Here is a 17,893-nt window from a genome sequence, read left to right on the forward strand (position 1 = left end):
AAACCAACTAATTAATGTCTATTGGAACGACAGAGAGATACCTATAAATCATTTATATTTTAAAACACTGTCTAAACTTACACTCCAAAGAAAAGTATTGTTTAAACAATAAAGGATTTGTTTTAAATGAAAAGTGAAAGACCCCAAAAATATATTTTAGCTAGCGGATACGCCCCTAGAGGCATTTAGTGGCACTTTAGAAGGGGGGGAGGTTGATTTCGACAATTCAATTTTTTGGTAATTTAGATTTTAAAAGAAAAAAAAATTGTGGGGGTTAGTCGAACACCCCCCTCTTTTTTAAATTTTAGGTTTAAAAAGAAATAGCTTAAAACCATCACAGGACCAGTAGGTATATTCCCTAAAGAGAAGAGCCCAATCGGTTCAGCGGTTATTGAGATCTTAAGCTTCAGACAGACAGACGTCGATCTACTTTGTATCATAGATAAATATACACAGTTGTTCGCGGATACAAATATAAAAGAAATATATTCTTAATCAGTGGCAAAAAAAAGTTTCCTAAGAGTTCAAATTGATTTTTTATACATTTATGTAATTGATATTACAATATACAAAAACTGAATTTCAATTTCTATGTTATTCTTTATTTAGAAGTTTTCTGTTAATAATTCTTGAAAATTATACGGTTAATACGTTGTTTTTGGACTGTTTTTCAACACAGGAATAAAAGTATGTTAAAAGAAATAAAAGTTGTATGTTACAGGTTTTTTTTTAAATGCGATTAGTGTATCGTTATTTATTGATTTTAGCGGCTGAGCCCTCACCCTCAGCAATTATGGGTTTCTTATTTAGATATGAAGTATATTAAAACATACCCAGAACCAATATACAGCTTTCCTAAATGAAGAACTCAATTAACGAAAAAACTTAAAACTTTACTTTATAGACTTAGACAATGCATCCTGTTACTTTTATATAAGTATGGCTCAAGAATATGATAGAAGTATAAAAAAAACCAGTGCATTTGCATGACCCTTCAAATATCATATAATAAACTCAATGAACATTACATAACTTTTTAGAGATAAAATCTTCACCCACCATACATGGGCTAAATAATCTTTTATTGGTTCGAATATTTTATTAATCCTAATCCCATAAACTCTGGCATAAGTAAAGATATGTCAATCATAAAAGCAGGCTTCGAACAATGTTCCATAGAATAAAGTAGTAGTATTATTTAGTAATCAGTGGCTTGCACAGACATTTACCATGAGGGGTGTGAACCTTGAGGTAATGAAAAAAAAGCGAGGCCGAACATACCTCCTTCAAAAAATACTTTTCTAATGATTATATTTGATTAAGTACTAGAGGCTTCTGGGGGCACTTGAGGAGGGGGGAGTTGAATCCCAAAACCTATTTTTTAATTAAGATTTTTTAAAAGTAAAACAATAATTTTGGTTGGGGGGGGGGGGGAAGGTCGTCCCCTCCCTCAACCCTACTTTTTATTTTAGTTTTTTTAATCAATTAAATTTCTTTTATGGGGTTGAGGAAATTTTTTCTAGGGGAGATTTCTATTGAAAGGTGGTGGAACCCTCCCCCCAAATAGTCATAAACCTTCCCGGGACCTGTGGGAAACTACGCTGTTAAGGAAAGCCTGATCTATTCAGTACAGACAAACTGACAGACATCCGTTTACTTTATTATAAGGATTAATAGGGTTCGAGAGAACATTGCTGAGATTCAAGCAGGTCCTCTCGTTGGTTCATACAATTAAAAAACTATGTATTTTCAAGGTTTTTGCATGATTAAAACACCTGACCGTGACTATTCTATTTTATATTTTTCTGTGGAACATGTTCACTTTATGGTTAATAATTCCATATTTAGACAAAGTTCAAATTCAACATAATTTCATACAAAAACTTGGGAAAATTGTTCTTTCTGCAAGTGAATCATCAAAAATTCCCCACTCCCTCAACTTCAAGGCAAAAGTAAATAAAATGACCTGTCTGTTCGTCTGTACAGTAAAGAAATCCATCAGTCTATGTGAAAGTTTCTCCTCTCATTACAAGTGAAATCTGCCAGGGAGGGAGGAGACTTTGGGCTGTTTGTTACACTAGTCCCCAAATTTATATAATGACGTTTTCTAATTCGTTGACTAAATAACTTTTGAGACCTTTATTGAATTTTGATTAGTTGGTTCAATAAGTTGAGTGTCCAAATGTTTCAGCCACTAATTGTAATATACAGAAGGGTAATTTTGTGTATCATCATCGGGGATGTACATCAAATTTTCAGCCATTGTCTTATCCCTTTACATCCATGGGAACCTGATGAACTGCTTATGGAAAAAATTTGCTCTTGTTAGAAAAGTGAGGGAGATATAAATTTAGTATTTTCAGTATAAAGGGTTCTAAGAAAACTTCTTAAAAATGGCTTTTCTTTCATGATAATTTTACAGCTACTTTATATATAGAATATACCAAAAGTAGCGAAGGATTTGAGTTGGACGTTTTGTAGGTTAATCTGTCACCTATTTACTAAAAAAAAAGTGTAAAATCAAAACATCTCAATCAGAAAGTTTTCCTTAAAGGGAGTGTGAACGTAAAAATTTCTCATCTGATTATCAAATCATAACATTTACTAAGCACATTTCACTACACCGATCAACCAAAAATGTCCTATTCACAAAAATATCCAGAAATAATGCCTTGATTTTATGGTATTTTGAGAGGGAAAATGGAAAAAACAGGGAAAATCTGAACGTTTTTGTTTCTTATAATGTTTGTAGGGATATTTAACTTGTCATATATAGTTGAAACAATTTACTTACTGTTAAGGATTTATTTTATGCTATAAAATTGCCAATTCGTTTTTTTATAACGTAGTAATTAGGCAATAAAGACATATTTTAAATTCGTAGTATTGACAAAAAAATACCTCACTGTCTACAAAGGGTTGAATCTCAAAGGTTATATAAAATAATAATATCCTTTTTTATTGTGTTGAACAATAAATAACCCACTTTGGAGAATTAGTTTACACTTTTATCAGACTGTTTATAAAGAAATATTGCGTCTTTATTATTTACAAATTTGTAATTAAAGGTGGGCGAGAGATGGGCCATTTAAAGTTAATTGGATACTAATAAAAAACCTGTTTCTGGCTTTGTTATTGTATTTGGTTTTCAATAAAAAAATATTGCTTATTTTATCAATTTCTAAGTAACTATACATTGGATTAAAGCAAGGATTATGTTAAAAGTCAGCTTAACTGTTAGGAAAAATCTAGAACTATGTGAAAAAGTTTAATTTTAGCTATAATGGGAGAAAAAAGCAATTTAATGCACATTTTATATAATACGGAAAATTTCTTCCTTTCCCAGTACCTTATAAAAATCGCCGGAAAAAGCCGTTTTTTAAGCAAACAAAAGCGCGTTTTGCTCTATCTGTGAGATATTATGAATGAGATAATGTTAAGATTTGATATTAAGATGAGAAAAATTTACGTTCACAGTCCCTTTAAGAAAGTTAATCTAAGTTAGAATTATTATCACCGAACCTTTAAAATGTTTCATCATCAATAGACATTAATATAACAATAAAAATGATTAATATATATTGTATATTAAGAATAAGTTAAGTTAAAAAATTTGGTAAAAGGCATTTTGAACGAAATGGATTTTCAAGAAGATCAGAATTTATTATTCAATGACAATTACTAATTTAAAATGAAAAAAATCGTTGCTGAATTTATTTATACTCCAAAAAAAGTTGCTTGTCTTTTAATGTAACTTGAAGTAATAGAGATGCTACGCTTTTAAAATCGTACCTACTCGTAATAAGAATCACTATTGTGATCATAAATGTGATAGCATAATAATAAATTAATTCATACATTGCATTTACATTATGGAAGATGTTGATATAACTTTGGGCAACAGTAAAAAATTCTGATATTAAATTAGTTCTTTTATCTAGAAGGTAAGATTAATCTGTACTGGTAAGATATTGTTTACTGATATGCTTACTTTCAGCCATTAAGGATCAGTTATTTATCGCGTCGTATTATAGACAGCTTTCCGTGGATATTAAAATGAAAAATTATAAAATTAAAACTAGTTTTGTTAGCTCCAAGTGGCCGAAGGCTAAAGCTAATAAAACTAGTATTTAATATTATGATTTTTATTTTAGTATTAGTGGAATATTGTCTTTAATACGATGCTATACATGATTTTTAAGTATGGCTGAAAACTGGCTCTCGAATAGTTATTTCTCGCATTGTATTATAAACAGTTTCCTCGGATATAAAATGTACAATTATAAGATTGAAACAGTTTTTTTAGCCCCAAGATGACGAATGCACAGGCTAAAAAACTGGTTTTTATTTTATGATTGTACATTTTTATATTCGTAGAAAATTGGTTATAATACGATGCTAAAAATAATTTTTTCGTATGAATGAGAACTGGTTCCAATCCAACCCATAATAATCTGTTCCTTTATTCCTGAAAGCCTGGTGGCTTGGAAAAAGTATCTAATTAATTTTTGCGCCAATAATGTTGCTGTGTGTTAATCGATAAATTATTAAATGGAGGTTGCACCAGATTTTTAAGTACTCTGATAACGTAATGCTCGCAGCTGACTAAAATAATTATACCCCAGCCACCCCCTTTATCCCTACTGGATGAACGAGCTGACCGGTAAATGAAGTCCATATTGGCAAACTAAATTGACCACAAATTAAGCCCTGTCAATATATCCACGTATATCCTATATCCAATTGTGTGTCTGATCTAAAGCAGAATCTTAATATCTCTCAACATAATTGAATTACCAACATAAAAAGGTGCATTATTAGATTATGAGCTCAACTAGAAAGAAATATTTGGTAAACAAGAACGATTTTGTCTGATAATTGCAGCCTGTTATTGAAACTAGTTGCTTCGCACGTAGCCTCTAGAGGGAGGTATAAGAGTTCAGGAATATGACCAAAAACCACCCTAATAAGGAAGATTTTCACAAACAATAATTTGGGGGGAACATATTATTTGTCTAATCTAGGGAGGGAGGGGACTTTGGACTGTAAATTTTTTGGTACCCAAACACACTTATTTGTTGGATAAAATTTTGGTTACTTTTATTAAACCCTGATTGGTTTGTCTAAATATTCAATCAGTGGCGTGCACATGATTTTGCATGGGTATGTAATAAAACCTTCTCTTAACTAAAACTTTAAGGGGGTGGAATCGGGGTAACTTATATTTAAGGGGATGCAAAACCCTCCAAAAAAAGAAGAATTGTCATCTTGTTACTTAGCCTCCCCCCCTTGTTAACGCCAATAGATGTGCACTTTCTAAATATTATCCGTTTTTGGTCAGAAATATATTGGTTGCATGTTTAATTGAAATAGCGCTAGTCACAAACCAACCTAACCCATATAAAATCTTAGTAATATCCCCCCGACTGTTAGGGGTTAAGGCAGATTTTAACGCATATCTTAATTCTTTAAATTAAACATACCTTAAAATATTTTAAATTCATGATTCTATTTATTTTTGTTCTGGCCTATACAATAAAATAATCAATTTAAAATAAAATTTCTCTTCTAATTTATTGCTTTTTTAAAAGTGAAGTTTTCCTACAATTAGGTCCGTACGTCCGGAATGGATAACTTTTTTTCCGTTAGTTTAGGCAGGTTAGAATTGTCCTATAGATTTCAAACCTTGTATGGCTATTTAGGTACGATTTAGAAAACCACATATTTTTGTATGATTTATCCTATTAATATGATTTTTCAATAATGATTCTTAGGACAACAAGGTTCAATATTTCTATATTTAAATTCTAAAAACTAGAGTATGTCCTTTTTACAGTATCTTGTATTTACACAATTTTGCAACAATATTATGTTCAATTTTGTTCAGATTTATAAATTATTTTTCAATATCTTCACTACTTCAGAACTGAATCGACCTTGTTCCATATACAAACTTTAAGTGTTCAAATAGACATTTATGCTTGCTAGAGATGATTTAAAAACCTTGCACGCGCCTTCTAAAATACATTGGAGACTAGAGTAACTAATGTTGCATTACCAATAAAGGCAGCATGCCACATACTTATGGTAACATTTTTATCCTGGACAAATATCCCCCTCAGAAATATTTTTCTAAATAAACTGGATACATCGGACAAATATTCCTCGATTAAATTACCCATTAACAATATCATTTGTAATATTGGTCATATAAACCATGCAGTGTGAAATAACCAGCACATATACAGTAAAATTGTATATTTTATAACTATTTTGTGGGGTATTTGTCCAAGGACATCCAATTCTTTTTTAGGGGGGGAAAGGACGCAACTTAAGGGGCGTTTCATCGTATTTTCAGAGTAGCTTTTTCCTATTTCTAGCCCCTGCATGGGGCTCTAACCCTGCGGGGCCAATTGCCTAAACCTGCGGGGCAATCACCTAAGCTAATATAACCTAACCTAACCTAAAATAACCTATAAAAAGCCATTGTGAAAATACGACGAAACGCCCGTTAAGAGGCGTTGCCACGAGAGTTACTAGAACCGAATACTCTTTAACTATCATGAATGGATGACAAGCAAATTAATAGGAGAACTTTTTACCAAACGCTTAAAAACGGATGAATGGGGGATATTTCTATCTGGTATTTGTCCCATGGTACATGTTTGTATGTCCGAATATTCAGTGATTAGTTATGGATGGATGATGAGTAGCTCAGTTGGAGATATATAAAGTGAATATGCCATGCCTCTATATTTGGGTAGTAGTGGTAAATTCGGAGATAAACTAGCGGATTTAAAAATAAAGGATATATAGTATTAAAGCCAATTATAGAGGGTTCATAATTCTTCACAAAATTGCCGTCGACATTATTTAACAATAACAGTTTTAACCAAACGAAGCACAGCAACAAAAACCTAAAAATTTTTGCACATGCATTCTGGTTTAAATCAAATTGATTAGAACACGATTTTAAAGAATGTTTAGAATTTGTATAGCTCAAGTTTAAGGCTATTTTTCTCTTTATTGTTATATCTTAGAACCATAGAGTAATACAGACACTTACGAAACATAGAGAAACATCGTAACGTCTAATGTCTCCATTTATTAGTTCTATTACACAGCAGTGCATATATGTGTTAGCTCCCTTACCCTTTAATTCTACCCAATTCCATTTTAGATTCTTTCACTTTATGGTTTTGCACTGTGAGGCAATACCCATCATCTTTATATCATCGTTAATTTTTACCCAAGTTCATAGTAATTCTTTAGTTAAATATTACAAATTGTTATTTATCACATCGTATTATAGACGGCTTTACGCGGATATTAAGATACAAACTTAAAAGATTAAAAGCAGTGTTGTTAAATCTTTATTTAATATTCGTAGAAAATTGTTTGTAATACGATGCTATACATGATTTTTAGTATGGCTGAAAACCGGTTCTAATCTAACGGAAGCGTTGCCCCACAAAATCATGAAAAAAATCAGCTAAAATTACCAAATATTTTTAAAAATTAATTCAGTTGTTGTTTACAGCTGCAACTGGAAAATTAAAATTTTTCTATAAAATCCTCACAGTGGTTTTGGTTTTAATTTTGGCAGAAAGCATTGAACCAAACTAATTAGACACGGGGTTTCTCCAAGGGAATGGAAACACAAGAACGGGAACGGTTAATTGTAGCGAAGCTCTACACCAAAAGTAGTTGTGTTAAAAAAAATAAAACAAGGTAAATTATTATTAAGTTTATAAAGGGATATGACAATGGATGATACATTGGTGTACACTGCACTACATTCCCAATAATGATAGGCAAAAATACCCCTTTTGTAGATTTTAATAAGTGGTTGAAACGTTTGGACACCCAACTTAATGAAACCAACCAACCAATCTAAAAGAAAAATAATTTCTATATTTTATGGGATGGTGGAAAATGGATATTTTTCCTTCGAGAGATTTCTCTTGTGAGGATAAAGTCATTGTTGTATTATAACATAAAGACAAAAAAACTGTTTATTTAATAGAAGAGTATCTTATATAAAAATTTACAGTCAAGCTTACCAAAAGAGAAGAGTTATCGAGAAGATTCGCCACAAATAATGTTTTGTTAGCCAAAGATTTAAGGCATGTTTTGGTTTAACATACACGACCAAAACTTTCTTATTAGTCTGGCTTTAACTTCATAGGTTTTGTAACTTATGAAGAAAATTAAATGATTTTTTGTAGAATATGTAATTAAAATCTAATCTTTCAATCAAAATATCATTAACGAATTAATTACCAAATTTGTTGCTTTTACATACAGGGCCTGTTTAGTACTGATAAGTAGAAAATAATGGGTTTTAGTTTCCCCCTCTAAGCATAATACAACAGATCTATAGTATAGTTGTATATATAGGTAACTACCTCCCTCCCTTTTACAACGACCTTTTCGTCTGCTACCAAATTGTTTTCTGCTACTTGCTTGTGTTTATATAACCGACACCATTGGTTGATTTTCAATGACCCAATTGAGAGTCACCACAAGGAAACTGCGATAGGGAGAGATATAGTTATTTAACCCTTTCCCCTTCTAGTGTTTTACTCTAATCATATGCTCTAACCCTGCGGGGCTACCCCATATCCAATATAACCTAACCTGATCAGACCAAAATTACTCAACAGGGTTCTTTGTGTGAAAACGCCAAAATTTAAATGTTACAAAAAACTTTTCTAAAAGTCTTTCTTTCCCTCATTTATTGGTCAATTCTTTTCGTCTAGAGGAGGGGAAGGGATGGGTAAAAGGGGACGATTGAATGGGGTATCGTTATATTATCCAGCTGAAAAGACCATTTCGTCAGGGTAGGCAAAAACATGGAACAACATCCAAGTAAATATATATCGATTACTCTGATTGACATAGTGAATAAAGTGAATAAATGTAAGAATGAATATGACAAGTATGCAATGCATACATTCCATTAACAGGTGATTCAAAATAACAAGGATGTTATTGTTCATAAAGCATGATATAGAATAACAATAATGATAACATATAACATATCACTGAAATATATGTAGATTATATATGGATATTATGACAGGGGAAAAATTGTCGTCAATTTTGGATGATAACATGAACATCACTTATTGGTCAGTTCTTTCATCTAGCAGGAGGGATGGGGGTTCGTTATTTTAGCCAGCTACAAGTTTCAGTTTATTAGAGTATATGATAATCTGGTGGAGGATCCAAATAATAATAAATTCCTTATCACTGATCAATGCAGCTAAATAAAGTATAGACAATTCAGGACAATAATAATTTTAAATCCGTGTCAAAAACTTATTTTAAAGGGCTTTTTTTCTATTATACATTTTGTAGAACAACCATGATAAAACTTAAGAGCATATTAAACTACTTGCAGAACTTATTATCAACTCCACCCTTTTGTTAATAAGCTCCAGGGAAAGAAGTACAGACAGACAGACAAATTCTAGAATAAATTCTTTTTATTTCTACCCTTAGTTCATAAGAAAAAAGAAAGAGGTACAGACAGATAGATCAATAAAAAACATTTTCTTAAAATTTAAAATCTATCTAAACTGTACAAGACTGAAAAATCTGTTATGTTCACCGAAATATATCCTAAATTAATCATTATGAAGATACAGACCTTTAAACTGCAATAAATTTATCTCATATGCTTCATCAAAAAGTTTTGCTATTTTTTGTTTGTTTTAAACATTACATTTATCTATCTCTTCTTCCAAATTAAATATGCATATGTCTCCGGGCTTGTAAGGATTTAGTTCCTTTAGCAAATTGAGTTATACTAGACCTACCAGTTTAAAGTTTTTTATCTAGTGCATAAATAAAAATTGTCTTAATTTTTCGCAGTGTAATATGCTGAAATTAATGAGGCGTAGATTATAATAGATATCCATCTCATCGTGTTACAGACAGCTTTCCGTGGATATTGAAATGAAAACTGGTTACAATTTTATGATTTTATTTAAATATTCGTGGAAATTTTTTAAACATAAATGATTTGAAATTATACTGTGAGCTATATGAGCAAGGAGAATGTCATAATCAGTGATTTGTTAGCAATATCTAACAAAAATTACCAAAATTGTCCTTGTTTATTTAATGATCTATCTAAATTAATAAGTCCAATGTTAGTGGTATGAATGTCTAGTACATATTATATTAGTAATATTACAAGAGTTTCAAAGATATTTAATCACATGAAATCACAGTCGAAACACAATCTATAACATGATTCCACTGTACTGTCAAACCAGTGTTATGTCAGATCCTAGGAACGGCTCCATATCATGAGTTTTACATTTGTTGGCACTTTCTTTCAAGTGGTATTAATTCGTGACTTTAAATTAATAGATTCCAAGACCCTCCCTGTCTAAACCCAGGAAGAAAGGGGACATTGGGCTGTTTATTACACTAGTCCCCAAAGTTTTATAATAAGTTTTTTTTTAATTCGTTGGTTCAACATCTTTTGGGAGGGACCATGGAAATTGTTATAGGTTGGTTCATTAAGTGTCTAAACGTTTCAACCACTAATTTAATTTACAGAAGAGGTAATTTTAAGAACCAAATTTGGGGTTATATATCAATTTATCGGCCATTGACTTATCCCTGGTCTAAACCCTGCTAAACTCTAGCCCTGTTATTATACCAAGATATCAACTTGAGGGTGAATACATTTCTTCAAAATGACTCCTTTATATTCTTTACTGTGTTCATGATACAATTATTGTCAGTTTATCTATCCATCCGAATAATGATTAAGATCTCGCAAGCCAATAGATCAATTGGACTCCGTTTTTCATGGTATAGACCAATTCGCAATTCTATCATTTTTAGCTATTATCATTTTACGGTGGTTTGGACAATCAATATTCTAAACAAAATTAACCCCCCCCCCTCAAAAAAAAAATATACGAATTTTTCTTTTTACATTGGTGGAGCGAAGCCCCTAGTTAATATTTTCATTTATGTACTAGAAAACAATTGCTATTAACTGTTGAATTAAAATGGGGTTTGTTTTACTTTACATATTAAGATTTAAAAGTTAATTTATAAAGTTGATTTCCCCTAGGCTAGATTTTTACATTTGATATCCTCTACATCTGAGTGTTAATACATAGACAGAGGGGGCAATGGGCTGTTTATTACACCAGTTCCCAAAGTTTATAATATTTTCTTATTCGTTGGCTTCACAACTTTGGGGACTATAAAAAATTTCGATTGTTTGATCTATTATGTTTAGTGTTCCAACGTTTCAACCACAAATTTTAATCTACAAAAGGGGTAGTTTTGTGTATCATCATTAGGGATGCATCAATTTATAGGCTAATGTCTTATCCCTTTAGATCCCTGGTGTTAATGAGTATTTAAGTATTCAAGGACCTTGCATTTGTTATAGTTATCAAACCAATAATTAGAAATTTAAATTTAAATTTTCAATGATTAAATCAATAGTTATATTACTTATCTTTATAAGTCTGAATAACTTTTGATTAAATGATTTAAAACGTTTTTTTTTATACTATTGAACCAAATAAAACATGCAAATAGATTTTTTTCGTTTGTATATAGGATAAAACATCCATACCAACTTATGTTAAAGAAGAATGGCAACATTCTTAAAAAGCGAATGACAAAAAAATTCAATTGACAAACAGTCAAAGTAAATTATAAAGCAAACGTAAAGTTTACATAAAAAGCGAGGAAGTAAAAGAAGGACATAAGAATATATGTAGATTGTAGAAGAATGATAAAAAATCACGAAACCTTTACTAAAAATACATACAGATGTCATTTGTAGCAAGATCGAGAGACCAACGGACTAAGTAATTTTGAAATGTTTATCTTGACATACGGACTGACGGACGGAGAACAACATGAATTATAACAGAGTAACTTTGCTACCAATAAAAGTCGAAATAATAATGTTTTTAATTTTTTCAAAAAGCAAACATAAAAACTACCAGCAAAACATATATTGATAAGGCAAAGCCTTTAGCTTAATCAAAATAGAAATATATAAACCATAAGATAGGGACATTAATTTAGTAATTTCAATCTGTCTTTATAACGTATTTAATGTTTGTGTAGTTTTTGACGTAAACATGATTTTGCCTTTTGGGTTTCAAAGTCCACCACAAGTTTTTACATCCTTCTCAGAAGTTTTTACTCCACCTCAAAATCAAAAGGTGGAGTTAGGATATAAAAGTGAATCAAAATATTAGACTTTTGTTGTTATTTTCCGAAAAATATAAGATGCGTGCGTGAAGCACGCTCTTTATTTTTACAATCCATGTTGATTTAAAGTTGTAATCTCCCACTGCATGCACTTTTTAGGATCAAACTTTTATTTATTATTTAGAAAACTTTCTTCCGGAAAGAAAAACAAATGAATAGGGGATAAAGGGTTTATAAAATTGAATTCAAAACATGCATCTTATTATCATTCAAATTAGAGAATAAACATCCCTGTGTGTATGAATATTTAGGAAGAAACATAAATACCACTAAAGTATTAAAGATATAACAATACAATGCTAGCTACGCCCAAGCCAAAATATACTATAATTCATTTTTTCCATTACGATAATGCTTTGACACACTGGTATTCGAATGCAAATAAGTTTGCGAAAAGAGTTATAAAATATAATCATTTCTATACCTTACCTCTTAAGGACGGGAATCTTCTGTGATTTCTAAGTGATCATCTAAAGAATCCAGAGCATCGTCCACTTGTAATGGAATGCGATACTCTAACACACCCAAGGATATTAGGTAATCATTTCTATAATAGTTTATGCCATTTGTTCTTTCAGTGGAGTGCAGAAATGGGTGTAAGAAGGGGGTAAAATTAAGGGGGGGGGGGATTGAGAAATCTAACTAATCTGGTTATTAATGGTTTCGTTCGATGGAGTTTTAAATAAACTAATTTCACTAGATTAGTATTAAGTCCAACTTTACTAATCATCAAACTTTTTATAATTTTGAGCCTAGTGTATAGTGTGTCAATCAAGTTCATTTAGCAGGACAAACATTTCCTTATTGTGCTTAATATGGACAATTTATCTCTGAATATATCCTTGTTAATCTTTTCGGGAATAGTCCCTTTCGTAACATCGCCCCATAAGTGGCGATTTGTCGTATTTTTTATAGGTCATTTCAGGCTAGGTTAGGTTATATTGGGTTAGGTGATTGTCCCCACAGGGTTACGTAATTGGCCCCGCAGGGTTAGAGCCCATCGCAGGGGCTAGAAATAGGAGAAAAGCTACTGTGAAAAATACGAAGAATCGCCTCATAAGGTGCGATGTTACGAAAGGGACTATACCCATCTTTTCTTAGGGTATTATCCTATTATATAAAGTAGTAAGGTTTTAAGATTACATAACTACTAAACTAATTGATTTTTTCTCTATAGAGAAGCTTCGCATGGATCCTTGGATGGTTTTATCACATCTTATTTTTAAATTTTAGGCAGTTTTTTTTGCTATTTTTAGGCTATTTTTCTGTTACTTTTTACCCCTTTTAATACAGATTCCTAGATGATAAAGGTTCAGTAGCTAGTATCAAGTTATCAACATGAACATTGTTTTACAAATATATAAAAATTTTAAAATAGCCAAACTATGCAAGGAAATAAATAAAGAATTAAAAAATCCGCAAAAGTATAAAATATTTCCCGCAAAATTTTGCAATTGCAATAATAAATCAAATGTGCGAATACCAAACCCTGATTAAACCTAAATGGAAATGGCTCTACTCCTCATATGGTAGAGGACATTTATTAGCAGATTTTACAACGATATTTTTATAAATTCGCGAATCTATTACACATGAAATTAGCACATATTTGCAACACGCAGAATAACAAGTAAGTATTGAATAGTTATTTATTGCATAATATTATAGACAGCTTTCCGCGGATATAAAACGAAATATTATAAATTTAAAACCAGTGTTGTTAGCCCAGCGGGGCTGAAGGCCCTGGCCAACAAAACTTTAATAAATTCTATATTTTTCATTTTAATATTCATGGAAAATTGGCTGTAGTACGATGCTATACATGATTTTTCAGTAAGGCTGATAATTTTATTCAGTCCTCTTGTGGAAACGAATAAACACTTTTTACGCGACAATTAGCCAATCAGAGGAAAAAAAGAAAACATTTTGCAAGGCAATCAAACACAATTTAGCTAACAAGGAAGACATTATTCATTTTGGCATTTCCTATATTATATTTATCTCTTTCTGTAAAGTATTGTATTTATCTTGGTAAGGTTTAATCAGAAAGAGAGAGAGAGAGAGAGAGAGAGGGCAATGTGCTGTTTATTACACTAGTTCCCAAAGTCCTATAATAACGATTTCTTGATTTTTGGTTTAACAACTTTGGGGACTTTTTAAATTTTGATTGCTTTGTTCTGTAAGTTGAGTGTTCAAACGTTTAAACCACTAATTTTAATCAACAGAATTTTGTTTATCATCATTGAGGATGTGCATAAATTTATCGGTAAATATCGGTCTTATCCCTTTAGATCCCTGTATTTAATTCTAACTTTTGGAAGGGATTAGTCAAGGGTGACTTTTATAATACCTGAGTGAAAAAGTCTTTTTGTTTTGTATTAGTAATTTTAATATGTTTGTTTATGCAGTCCAGCATAACCCCATCCAAAAATAAAGAAAAATGAATCAGAAAATTAAATACACGGTTTAATATCATATATAACTGATAGCCTGATATCTAGTTGCCGAATGTGTACGCAGTTTCCTGAGTGTTTCCTCATCCTAGCTCAATATTTACTACTAGCTAAAAAAGCTTCAAACTTCAAAAAAAAAAAAATCAAAATTTAAAAAATTCAAATTTATAATGTATATTGTATAAATCGTTTACACATTCAAATTTTGATTTTTTTAAGGGAAGTTTGAAGATTTGTAGCTAGTAGTAAATATTGAGCGAGGATGAGGAAACACCCAGGAAACTGCGTACACATTCGGCAACTAGATATCAGGCTATCATATAACTTGCATTCATTTAATCATTGTGTTTCTCCAAAGTAACATAAGCTAAGAGAAGGGAAACTAAATATATTTTTGTTCTTTCTGTTGTAACCTCTAAATGGACTACCGAAACATTATTTTAATTTTTAAAAAAAACTAGGTTCTAGTCCCACGTTGGAAACTATCTATGTTAGGCTATTTATTTATTAGGCTAAAATAAGCTTCACAAATGGAATTTTGGCTAAACATTTTTTTGTGTTCCATATTCAAAGAGCAAACTGTTACAGTTTTAATTTTTTAAACATACAAAAAAGTACTTGCGAGATAGAAAATAGAAATTTTTCAACTGAAAAAAATCATTATAGTGTGTTAAACTAAGCGGTTTTGGTCGGTTACCTATTGCATCACCACTATGTTAGATCTCTAGTCCTGACACTCTGCTGATTGATTCTAAAAAAGCTCATTTTAATCTGAAAATTAATTAGATATTGATTTTGAAATGAGTATGATGGAACGCTAGAGGCTTTTTACATTCATTATACATATATGCTCGTTAACTAACTTTCTTGTTAAATTTTCACTCATGATTTTAAAAACTTAAATTGTAGTAGTAATCTTTTAACAAGGATGACAACATCTCACAGTTATGGAATCTCGACCACAAAGAAATTTTTATCCAATCTTGACAAGTGAGGTATTTTTGGAAAGAGGAATATACATAGAAAACGCCTATGTAAATTAGAAAATCCGCAGAAATCATATTTGCAAGTTATTTGCAAAAATCTGCAATGTTAATTTGCAAAATTAATTTCATGCCCTAAATGACTGATTTAAAAAAAATTTCTTTTTATGAAATGTGTTTATCTATAAGTTTAGAACATACTTAAGGCAAAAAAAATTTCTTTAGTGTTACTTTTTTCACCTTATATATGAAAAAAGTAGTTTCTCACATTTTATGATAAAAAAAGGTATAAGAACAAAAAATAGGTTTTTTCTTGATGTAAACACAATAATTAGCATAAAATATATCATCCAAAATGTAAAAATCAGATATAGAATCCTTTTTAGAGTCAATATAGTGCAAAATGTAACCAAGACATTTTTGCAAAGTATGAAAATCTAAAGAAAATAGTTCTTTTTGCTTTTGATATACATATCAGATAAATGTATATAAAATTAGTGATCAAAAACTATAAAACATGTTATAAGTTTTTTCAACACTGTCATTGATTAAATTGCACTTTTAGGTTTAAGAATTACTGAAGCAGTGCATAAAAACTCTTTTTATGAAGTAATTAAACAAAATAAATGCCAAAAAAAAAACTACAAAATGGTCTACTGCATTATAAAAAAACGCCTAATTGTTGATTTGAATTTATTTTGTTTAATAACTTAATTAAAAGAGTTTTTATGTGCAACTTTGGTAATGAGTAAACCTAAAAGTCATTTTAATCAATGATAGGGTTGAAAAAAGTTATAACTTGTTTTATAGTTTTTGATCACTAATTTTATATACATTTATCTGATATGTATATCAAAATCAAAAAGAACTATTTTCTTTAGATTTTCATACTTTGCAAAAATGTCTTGATTACTTTTTGCACTATATTTGCTCTAAAAAGAAGTCTATATCTGATTTGTACATTTAGGATGATAGATTTTATGCCAATTATTGTGTTTACATCAAGAAAAAAAAATATTTTTTGTTCCTATACCTTTTTTATCATAAATTGTGAGAAACTGCTTTTTTCATATATTAGGTGAAAAAAGTAACACTAAAGAAAATTTTTTTGCCTTAAGTATGTTTTAAACTTATAGATAAACACATTTCATAAAAAGATTTTTTTCTAAATCAGTCGTTTAGGGCATGAAATTAATTTTGCAAATTAACATTGCAGATTTTTGCAAATAACTTGCAAATATGATTTCTGCGGATTTTCTAATTTACATAGGCGTTTTCTATGTATATTCCTCTTTCCAAAAATACCTCACTTGTCAAGATTGGATAAAAAAATCTTTATGGTCGAGATTCCTTATCTGTGATCTATAAGAATCAAAATACATAAATTAACATAATAGACATATCTAGTGTTTCAACTGTTCCTAAATCATACCTAACAGTTATAGGAATCATCGTAATCGATAGGTCTATTCTATCATGTATGATTTGTCGAAAAAAGTTCTACATTGCGGACGGATGGACGGACGGACGGACCGACCCTAATTTTGAAAAAGCTTTGCTTTAAAAAAAACCATTGAGTCCGGAATGAATTTATGAAACCTTCTTCTTACCAATTGAAATAACCATACACTTATCAATATACCAAAATTTTGGTTCTAAACATGTTGCTGCAAAGTTTTTGTAAAGTCCGTGCCTTCGGCACCTTGGGGCTAAAAAGACTGGTTTTAATCTCATAATTGTACATTCTATATCCGCGGAAAGCTGTTTATAATACGATGCGAGAAATAAGTATTAATATACCCAACCTTTTGAAAACACATTTTCTCATTCGTTGGCTTAAAGACTTTGGGTACTCTTATTAAATCTTGATAAGTTGGTGCACACCCAGTAGTGTACAAATTTATTTCTATTTCAGTCTGATTGTATCTATTATAAATGGGGGTGTAGATAAATTTATCATCCAATGTCCTATCCCTTAAGATCCCTGATATATGTACATATGATCCAAATGAATTTTAATGCCTCGTATTAGAAAGTAATAAACATAGCTCCTAGCCATTCAACAACACATTAGACACTTCATATTTACATATTCAGGAATAAAGAAGAAATATTCTGATATATAAAGTAGTAAGGATTTTTGTCCATTGCTTAATATATAACTACCGAATCAATTGAGCTCTCCATTTT

This window comes from Acartia tonsa, chromosome 2, assembly GCF_053477335.1.
Source record: "Acartia tonsa isolate MP-2025a chromosome 2, ASM5347733v1, whole genome shotgun sequence".
NCBI classification, from domain to species: Eukaryota; Metazoa; Arthropoda; class Copepoda; order Calanoida; family Acartiidae; genus Acartia; species Acartia tonsa.